Source organism: Microtus pennsylvanicus, chromosome X (assembly GCF_037038515.1).
Source record: "Microtus pennsylvanicus isolate mMicPen1 chromosome X, mMicPen1.hap1, whole genome shotgun sequence".
In the NCBI taxonomy this organism is placed as follows: domain Eukaryota; kingdom Metazoa; phylum Chordata; class Mammalia; order Rodentia; family Cricetidae; genus Microtus; species Microtus pennsylvanicus.
Window position 1 is genome coordinate 88,442,291 of NC_134601.1, and position 10,704 is coordinate 88,452,994.

The 10,704-nt window shown below is 51.1% G+C and overlaps 1 long non-coding RNA gene across 1 annotated transcript; it reads left to right on the forward strand.

The window, feature by feature from the left end:
• The first annotated feature begins 8,490 nt into the window (after positions 1 to 8,490).
• On the forward strand, positions 8,491 to 9,906 carry LOC142841822 (uncharacterized). Its single transcript, XR_012909100.1, has 3 exons — positions 8,491 to 8,680; positions 9,258 to 9,454; positions 9,791 to 9,906. It is a non-coding gene; the product is annotated as an uncharacterized LOC142841822 (long non-coding RNA).
• The last annotated feature ends 798 nt before the right edge of the window (positions 9,907 to 10,704 follow it).

Here is a 10,704-nt window from a genome sequence, read left to right on the forward strand (position 1 = left end):
AGCATGGCTATGTTATGGAACTATCTACAGAGTCTTTCTGTCTCTCAAGGAACCCCGAGAGCACCCAAGACAGCCTTGAGGTCTACACTCGAGCTACACTCGAGTGTCTGCTCCCTCGACCTGGCTTCAGGTGGATATGGTTAGAGACAGGGTTATAAAAGCAAACTTGACAACGAGGGTAGAAGTGAAGGAGGAACCTCTGGGCACAATGGAGACAACCTAGCTAGTTGCCTTTGCCCAGGTGCTTGCCAGTCAGCCACACAACCAGCAAGTGCTTGTGCATACTCAGGGCTGGCCCAGGCAGGGGGACACTGGTAGAAGTCATTGCACAGGGAGCTGTGGTAGCACAGCAAATGCAGAGAGAGCGCGGCGCAGATCCAATGAAGCAGGTTTGAGTTGTGCTGAAGAGTGAGAGGAAGGGGGGGCGGGTTCTGCTTGCAGGGAAAATGAGAGCGCGCCCGACCAGGGGCCAGGAGGCCTGTGCTGATAGATCCATCCAAGACCTAGCTGTGGCCCTTCTCTGGGTTTCAGAGTCCCCGGCTCTCAGGGAGGGGCTCTGCTCTGGTATCCCTGCTGCCAGTTCCCATTAAGCCAGGACCCACTGAATCCAGATATAGAGACTCTATTCATGTCTGAGGACATCTTTGAATCCTTTGCATCTGAGATTCGGTGGGACCTCCCAGAGCAATCAGCCTTCTAGGCAGCACCCCTCCCCTAACCGCCCAGTGGAGAGGAATCTTTAGGAACTTGTCTTTGGGGGAAGGGGCAGGCTTCCCCCTTCATCTTTCCCATCTCACCTGCACCTCCGGAAGTCCTTCCTGTATCTCCCTTTCATCCCTTCTGTATATTTGGGTTCTCCTGAAAGGAGTGTCTCTAGGGTCCCATTTTGAATTTCTTTTGTTTCCCCCAACCAAGGAGAGGAAGAATCTGACTGCACATCTGTTTGGAATTTGAGGTGGGGGTAGGGAAATGAGGCGGCTCACTTCTGGAGCACTCCATGAGTTCCAGGGTGGGGGGAACCTGGGAAAAACCAGAGCCTCCTGCCACCCCCTCCCCCTGTACACCCCACCACCACCACTACCACCACCACCATGGTCCCTGTCAGCTGCCTCTTTGGCCTTTCTCATCTCTGAAACAAACAAACAATCAGGAGGCAAACCTGAAACCTTGTGCTGAGACGGTAAACAGCGCGGCCGGCTGGGCTCCGGCCTTAATGGGCCCCAGCCCCGGCCTGTCTGCTCCCGCCGGCCTGCCTCCAATGTGTTTCTGATTTGTACCGAACTAGCGGCTCTGCCACGCTGAATGTGGCAGCTGCCTCAGCCCCGCCTCTCGGGAATGCAGGGGTGGGAAGGTTGGGAGAAGTGGGAGGCGGGGACCCCACCTCCTCAACCAGCTTGGTGCAGAGGCCGTGGCAGGAACTTCTGAGCCATATACACAGACGTGGTCAGGGAAGGGGGTGGCAGCGCGGATGGATTTCATCTGGCTATAAACAAACATGCTTCTCATTTAAGGACCCAGGGGTGCCAGTCACCAGATCCCTCTTCCCCATTTTCCAGGGGGCAGGCAAAGCAACGATTGAAATAGGGATGCTTGGGGACCCGAGTGGGTTCTTTTCAAGGAATCCTGCCTTCCCACAAATGGTGGGAATTTTCTGAAAGTGGGAAGGGCAGAAGTGGGCAGGAAGAAAATGAAGTTCTCTGGTCAATTGCCTCCAGAAAACCTGTGAGGATACGGGCACAAAAAGTTCTTTCTGCAAAACAACTGAGGCGCAGGGGCCAGAGAAGGCAGTGTTTGTCACTCTGACTCTACATCTCGGAGCCGGAGTTTGGATGGCCCGGGTCCATGTACTGTTGTGCCTGGTTTCCCCAGAGACCGGGAGGGAGGGGTCCAGTGCCCATCAAGAAAGTGGCCTTTGGTATCCTGACCCCCACGGGATGAAGAAAAGCAAACCGCTGTCTTGGCTCAGTGGCTTCGCATACCTATGCTTACATTCCACGATCATCTCCTTGTAGACTCGGCTTAAGCATCTTGGCCACTTCTCCGGCTCTTTTCATCCTTCTGTTAAAATGTAAGGCCTATACAGTCCCACATGGACAGGGACTCCTGAGAAGATAGTTGGCAAAGTGCTTTTGATCAAAGGTGTTTTCTTCTGACCAGGCATGGTGGTACCTGCCTGTCATCCTAACCAGGTTAGTGAAGAAAGACTGAAAGTTTGAGGCCATCCTGAGCTACCTAGTGAGAGAGACACTTACTTAAAATATAAATTTGGTGAAGTGCCCGCCTAGCATGTATGAAGCCCTAGATTTAGTCCTCAGCATCAAATAAAACTGGGTGCGGTGGCTCACCTCTAATGCTAGCACTTGGGAGGGGGTTGTGGGAGATTAAAAATTCAAGGCCATCCTCAGCTCCTCAGCAAGTTCCAGGCCAGTGCGGGCTACATGACACTATGTCTCAAAAATAGAAATAATAAATTTTAAAAATACAAAACTCTCCCGAAATCATACAATATATTCAATTTTAACCAATTCCCCCATCTTCCTCAGGTCATTAAGTCATGGCTTAGCATTTCAGGGGCCTTTCTGTACTTGGGGTTAAAACTAAGATTGAGGTCAGGATCAATACAGTATAGAAAACAGTAGCTTCAAGTCAGGTGGAGTGGTGTATACTTGTAATCCCAGCATGGGGGTGGGGATTAAAGCTGGGGGATCATGAATTTGAGGCCAGCCTGGAGTATGTAGTGAGGCTCTGGTTTTTGTTTGTTCGGTTTTTGTTTCTCAAGGAGAAAAATGGAAAGAAAATGAAGGACGGAAAAAAGAGAAAAACACAAAGCACTAGTTTTACTCTGGAGACTTACTCGGCTCACGTGGTCATATCTCCAGCTCTGGCTATGATAGCTATCCAACCACTGCTCCCCTAGCTGAAAACGTCGGATTCGACCAGAAGGCAGGCCCCCGGGGGTAGCAGTCCAGTCCAAAAAGCAAGCCATCTTGGCTGCCTCTTTTCTAGACCCCAACTCACAGGAATGTGGGAGGTGGGGGAGCAGGATGTCCTTGGGAAAGCAGCTCCTGGGACCACCCTGTGCTTTGTGGCTGTTTATTCCCCCTCCTGCTTTTCCCTCAAGTCCTCAACTCTTCCCTCAGTGTCTAGCCAGTTCAACGTATGCACACAGAATTGTATGTTAACAAAGAACGTTTCCATTTTTATGATTTTTGTTGTCCGGTCCCAAGCAGCTTGCAGCGGGGTGTGCTGGTCCTGGCGACAGTGAGGTTCCCTGACTGGGAGAGCAGCGCAGACCCAGCCAAGGGGCGAGCGGCTGGGCAGGCGACAGTGAGTCCCCGGAAGGTGCAGGTTCCCAGCAGTGAGCAGGTGGGCAGGCAAGCGGGTGGGAGACATGTGGATAGACACATTGTACTTATTTATTACTTGGAAGAGAGAGGGGGGAGGGAGAAGGAGAAGAGGACAGAGAGAGAAAGGAGGAGGAGAGAAGCAGGGAGAGAGGCAGAAGCGAAGCTGCCTCTCCGAGAGAAAGATGGGAAAGAGAGGGAGCTCAGGCCGGAAGCTGAAGATCAGCCTGCCTCAGCGGATGGGGGAGGGAGTAGGTGTGGCTTGTCTCTTAAAGAGACGAAAATCATAACACCCATCATTTGTGTGTACATACCTCTCTCTTTGAGCTGCAACACCAAACCCTGCTGACGTGAAGACCCTGTCACTCGATGGGACGGTTACCCCAGGGGCTGTGCTACAAGTACCTGCATGTAGGTGTTTCCGGTGTAGAGCTTGGGAACGCAACCCTTTCTTTGTAGATGTTTTGAGGGTGAGCACCAACTGCCTTAGCCTTTGTAACATCAGATCAGACAGAAGAGGACAGAGACCCTATGACCAGGTAGCCCCTACTCTGTTTCCCCAGAACAGTGCGCTCCTCCTCTTCCTTTACAGCGTTCTCACCCTGTCCAGTTCCCATGGCTCTCCTATACTCAGAAGCCATTGAGCCCAGTATCTCAAGCCTTTGCACACTCCAGGGACTGCAAGGAAGACCATAATGGCAGCAGAGAGATGACATACAGGCTACCAGAAGACTGCCCAAGCCAGAGGAGTAAAGAAAGCTCCTGGCCAACCGCTGCCAGTAATGGCTTCCTGAATCAGACAATTCATTGTCTTGTCTGATTTGAAACTCAGTTTCTCATCTAAGACCTTGTGGGAGGAGATGTTAGATTGCACGGCCATGAAGGGGTCCTACTTGCTTTGTCCCACTGTGACAGGATGACCAGTGCCACTACCAGCACTCTAGGGACATTACTGTCTTTTATAAGCCCTTCCCTACACAACCAATGATATCAAGCCAGCCTTGGTTTTGACATGGGCTTAGTTAGGCCCAAGCTGTATCAAGGGATACAGAGGATCAGAGCTTAAGCAATTTGTTCGTTCATTCCCACATCCATCTAGTAATCCTGTATTGGTACCCACAGGGTGTTCAGAAATGCTCAGCTCCATCTCCAACCCAAGATGTTTATTTGTTTTATTAAATTGTTACTTATCTAATTGTTCGTGTGTGAGAATGTGGGTGGCATGGGTGTGTGGTAGTCAGAGAACAACTTCCGGGAGCTGATTCTCACCTCCCGCCTTTTGGAGACAGGGTCTCTTTTGATGCTCCTGCTGTGGCAGCTGCATATATTACTGCCCCCCCCCGCCATCTTGCAGTAGGAGTGCTAGAATACATGTACATACAGATACACGTGTGCTGCCACATCCAGCTTTCTTTCTTTCTTTCTTTCTTTCTTTCTTTCTTTCTTTCTTTCTTTCTTTCTTTCTTTCTTTCTTTCTTTTAAAATGTAGGTCTTGGGGGTGGAACATGGGTCCCAGACTTGCAAGGCTAGTTCTTTTACCCAGTGATCCATCTTCCAGCCCCAGCCCAGAAGATCTGTCAGCCCACATTTCCCTGGTCGAGGACTTTCCCCGGTTCAGCTCCAAAGCAGTTAACTGCCCCATACTGTCATCCCTTCCCTGTCCTCTGCCTAAGTCCACTGTGACCACCTGATCTGACACATTGGGACGGCAGCTCCTGCCCTCCTCTAATAAGAACACCTCCTATTTAGGCCCCCAAACCCTGAGAAATAATCCCTGTTTGCTTTATCTGAGGTGCGGCTGGACCCCAGGCCTCTTAGCCAGAGCCTTCTGGATTCATTTTATATTCAGATCCACCTCCATCCCCATCCCAGCTCTTCACACCTTCCCAGCCCCCAGTACCTCCAAGTGCTTCTGTGGACAGCTGTGGGAAGCCATGGCAACAGAGAGAGACATGGGTACAGGCACCAGGGGTGGCCTGGTGCATCAGTCTGGGTGCACTTGGGCAAGGACAGTGAAAGCACAGGAGCAGAGGGAAAGGGGTGGGGAGGTACCAGGGAGCATGCATGGCAGAGGTACTTGTTGGGGGAAAGCCAGCTGGGGTCTGTGTCAGACTGAATGGGCCGGTGTGTGGCTCCATGTGCGACCCTCCCAGCAGCTGTCAACCTGCATTAGCACACACATGGGCAAGCCTACACTTACACTCAAGAGGCAGCAGGGTAGAAGGGAGGGTGGAGAAACATACTGCTGGGGGGGGGGGAAGAACAGAAGAGGTTTCTGGTCTGAGCTTTGCTTGCTGGATTTCTAAGTGTCCGCCCCCACTCGGGGCCTCAGTTTCTCCATGCCTAACCCGAGTGTGTTGAACTAGAGATCTCTAAGGACCTTTGGCGGCTCCAATATATATGCTCCAGTTCCTTGATGTTTTGCATGTGATAGCAGACTCAGAAAGGCTTTCTTCCTGAAGGAGAAACACCAGGGAAAGGCATGCAGAACCGCCTCTGAAATATGGATGAAACTTCCATTACTCTGCCATAACTTCCGGCCCCCCACTCTGTGTCTTCTTACAACCAAAGGGAGGGCAGAGACGAGGGTGGGTGTGTCTGGTTAATGAGGGGTGCGGCAAGAGATTCCAGCAGCAACCTTGGACCCAGTGTTGTTTTTAGTTCCCTTAGGTTCCTGAGGTTGCTTTAGGTTCATACACGGTGAAGAAGCTGCTAAGGAGTCTAGAGAACCCTTGCCTGGCAAATGGCCACCATTTTGTTTAGCGAGGACTTAAGGGCAGAAGTAGTGTAATGTCCAGTGACATCTCTGGTGGTTCATAAAGAATGTGGTACTTTTAGAAGATGAATAATACAGGATACACATAGCGGGGTTTTTGAAGATAACTTCATTTGTGATTTTCACAGGATTTTAAATCTGAATTATTACTAAAATTGTATTGGGCGTGGCTTAGGAATTATAGGTGGGGGTGGAATCTCCCCATAAAGCCAGCCATTGGTACCGCTGCTGCTGAACTGATTTTTAGTCTTGATTCCCGGAGGCTTCCCTCGATTATCCTAAGCAATACATCCGACTCTCCTATGCCTCAATTGCCTTCTATATAGTGATGGGGAGGTGGGGAAAGGGGTTAAGAATGGTTTCCTCTGCCCCAACATCTATCTAGCCAGCTCTCCTAAGGAGTAATTCCATTGTTCTTATAAGACCTTGAGCTGTGGGGTCGCTGCCGAAGAAGAGGTCAGCTCTGTTCATGCTGCAAGGGGAAACAAGAGGCCCAGACTGCATACCAGGGCAGGCAAGTGCTTTCCTAGCCTTCGTTTGAGGTCAGAGAGGTACAGAGAGGTCAGGGGAAAGTGAGTGGCAGAATCAGGCCCAGGCAGCCCGTTGGGATCTTAGTGCAATACTCTTCCATTGCCCCCCCCCACACCTTATACAATTAATTTACCTCTAGAGGTTCTAGAAAAATGGGTGGGAACTAAAGAGAGCTCTCAAGATCCACAGCTGGGTCTGAGAAGGTTAAATTCCCAGCTGGAAGCATTCAGCGAAGCTTCCAGAAATCGGGCAGTCCTTACAACTTGCAAATAAGTACTTCGGGCCACAGGAAATGATCCCAGACCACAAGGCCCGGGGATTGCACCAGAACAGTCCTGCCTGCGTGTCAGCACCGTGTGGGAGCAGCAGCTTGGGTGAGAGTGGCTGCGAGGCATCCTACAGACTTCAGGATTTAGACAGACCTGGCTGGGGTGTACGCCCAGCTCTGTTATTCTCTAACCCCCTCCTCAACGCCTTCGAGACCTGACAATGATGGACGGTAGCCACTCGAGTTTCTGCAAGGCCCCACTGGCCTGGTGGATGTTCCAAAGGCTTGGCAAGCTTTCAACTGCCACTCACTCTGTGCTGGAAATACCGCATGTACACATGTACTCTGGGTAACCAGAGGAGGTAACTCTGGCTGTGGCCGAAGCCTCCGGTTTGGGGGAAAAGCAGGGGAAAGGAGACAGGGTGCTGCAGGTGGGGGTGGGGGTAGTGGGAGCTGCGGGAGCACCGCAGCAACCTTTCCGGCTCTGCTGACCAGCGGGTTCTGAGGCAAGGTTGAGGCCCGCGGGCAGGAATGCGGTTCCACAAAGCCGCTCCACCTCACCCGAGTTGGCGGGACCGCGTAGGTGCTAGGGGACTGGGGGCGGGGCGGGGACAGGCCTCTGGCCTTTTCTCTGGGAAGAATCTCCTTCCAAGAGGGTCCCGCTAGAACCCAGGATTTCCATTTCAATGCTCCCTGGCAAGCTGCCCTCCTCAGAACTCGGCTAAAGGCTCGCGGAAAAGCCTTTAAAAACACACTAATTACAAACAATTCTTGGGCCTTTCCTGATTTCCCTCCACGCGGCTCTGGGGGCGGGGCGGGCCGAGCGCCCAGGGGTCATTTACATGTGCCTGTCGCTGCTCCGTGTGTGAAAGCCCACGCCAGCAGCCACATGCTGACCCCAGCGGGCCAGGACTTGAGCTCTTGTTTCCTTCTGGGTCCTTGAAGGATGCGGTGGTGGTGGTGGTGGTGGTGGTGGTGGTGGTGGTGGTGGTGGTGGTGACGGTGGTGGTGACGGTGGTGGTGACGGTGGTGGTGACGGTGGTGGCGACGGTGGTGGTGACCGTGGTGGGTGGAGCTGAGGGAGCCTAGAGCAGGCACCTGGACAAATGCACCATGGCTCCAGGAGCCTGTTGTAAGGACACCGGAACAGGTCAGGCATCACCTGCCCTCCTCAGCGGCCTGGATCCCAGCTGTGGGCCCTCAACCCTGGCATCATTGCTAGGGGGCTTCGGGAGGTCGGCCTCTGCCATGGTGCCACAGGGCAGTGGTGAAGGTGGACTCTGACCCACCTTCTCACCTCCTACCTCTGATTCCCCAGAGAGAGAGAGGGGCTGTTTTAAATAGTTTCTGAGCTGGCCAAGACCAACAAAACCCCTTTCGGAAGGTTCTGAACTGTTCTAGTCTAATCTGGAGGAGCCTCTGGAGAATTCTGACTAAAGTCATGCTCACACTGACTGCTGTAGGCAGAGCCCCTCTGGAAGGGTCTGGAGGCTGAACGAAAGAAAACTCGTCTATTCCAACTGGCCCCAGTCCATTGTTCATGAAAGGAATGTGAGACCTTGGGAGAAGAAGGGCACTGGCTCCTGCCTCTGGGGCCTTTGGCGGATAGTAACAACACTCCGGGCGTGTACTCTGTGCCTAGAGCCTGTTAAATATTCACAGAGCGTGTTAAATATTCACTCATTTCATCTTTTAATCAGCCTCATGCTGAAGAAACAGATGCTCGGAGAAGTCAAGGCACTTGTCAAAGATCACAAACTGGTAGGTAAAGAAACTAGGTTTGCATCTTAAAAGAATAGGCAGAGGTGAATAGATGGAGGACATCGATGCCCTCTTCCCGCCTCCATACAGGGGAAAGGAAGCAGGGGAGAAGGATGTAAATATTAAAAATAAACTGCCTTAAACCCAGATGCCTCCAGAGTCTTTATCACTGAGCCTCAAGGTCAAATCTGAGAGAATGACTGCTGTCATTTATTAGTGCCTGCTCACGTGTCAGGCATTTGACACTGGTACCTCTCAATTAAGGTCCTCATCAATTCTACAAGACAGACCAGATCGTCTCAGTCTTATAGAAAGGGCCATAGAGGCATGGCGGGTAGGTGACTTTTTCAAGGCCCTAGAGTTGGTAAGCAGCAGAGATGAGACTTCAGCGTTGGCTCTGTGTTAGGTACTCTCCTAGATGAAGCATGGGCATTCCGCCTGTAGCATCTATGTGAGGCTTGGAGTGAGCATGCGAGAGTGGGCTGTTCCTATCTGCAGACAGCATGGCCAACCACCTCATTTCCATCTCTCTTTCTTTGGCAAATAACGTCCCCAATCCTCATTGCGTTCTCATCAGACTCCTAGCTGGAAGGAAGTGGGTCTTACTGAAGGCCTTATGAGCTGAATAAGTGTTGGACGTCAGGCTCTGACGCTTCTGAAGGGACAAGTCACTGTCCCATTTGAGCCATGTTTACTCAGTCCCAGGAGTGAAGCTGGTCAAATAACAAAATCAGATGGAGACGCCTCTTGTCAACTCTGGAGGACTTTGCGGAGGTGAGTGGGCACTCGGAGATGAAGGCTTCCATCCCCAGCATGCTGGCATGACCTCATTGCACATGTGTCCACCACATGCGTTGGCACCACTATTGAAACATACATACCAGCGTTGGTAGGCTTCACACAGATGGGTGGGAGGGGATTGTCTTTGCCCCGGAGTTGTGTCTCCTCCAGACAGCCATCCCATAGCTCCTTTAATCCTTCCTTTCAGGGCAAAATGTCCAGACCTCCTCCCTACCTAGGCAGTTAGGGGAAGTAGAAAAATCACCTGGTTGGAATCTTGTAGACTTAGTTTTTTTTGTTACCTGTTTATTTTGTTTTCTCTCCTATCAGGTGCTGATGATGGAACTCAAGGCCATATACAGACTAGACAAGTATGGTACAGGAGAGAGGTGGCTCAGAGGTTAAGAGCACTGCCTGCTCTTCCAAAGGTCCCGAGTTCAATTCCAAGCAACCACATGGTGCCTCACAACCATCTGTAATTAGAAAAATAAAATGGTACCACTGAGCTACTGGACACCCCAGATCTGGAGTTAGCTAAATTAAGCATTTTTCTTCCAGATTTCTAGTTGTGTGAGTTTTTAAAAAATTCCTTCACCCCTCAAATGACAGCAATAACAATACTATCAAGCTCTTCTGAGGTTCATATGAAAAATCACGAAGAAGATACTTTTGTGTCAGATGCAAAAATAGGAAAACAAATACTCCCCCCCCCACTCCTCAGGGTGGGGGGGCTGAAATTGGAACTCAGGGCCTTGCGCATGCTAAGCACATATTGTACCACCAAGCTGCACACCTAGCCTAGCAGATATCTCTGCTATCAAATAGCAAGGGGGAAGAGTCAAGCAATGGACAGAGGGTGTCAGTTGTGGTCAGTCAGGACTCTGGATCCCCGGAACAGGGCCACTGATCTTAATCTTGGGGGTAGAGGTAATTCGTACAGATGGTGCTTCAAGCAAGAATTACAGCGGATACATATGCAGCATTCCTTAAATTTATTTTTTAGTTATATTGAAGCATGTGTAGCATGTGCGTCTGTGTGTGGGCATGTGCATGTGAGTGCAGTGACTGCAGTTGGAGATATCAGACCCCATTGGAGCTGTAGTTACAGGCAGTTGTGAGTCACCTCACACGGGTGATGGGACCGGAACTCAGGTCTTCTGCAAGAGCAGGTAGTATCCATCACTTGCCATTCTAATGCTTCGTAGCTTTATCTACTTTAGTCTCTTCTGACTAAAAAGAAAAAT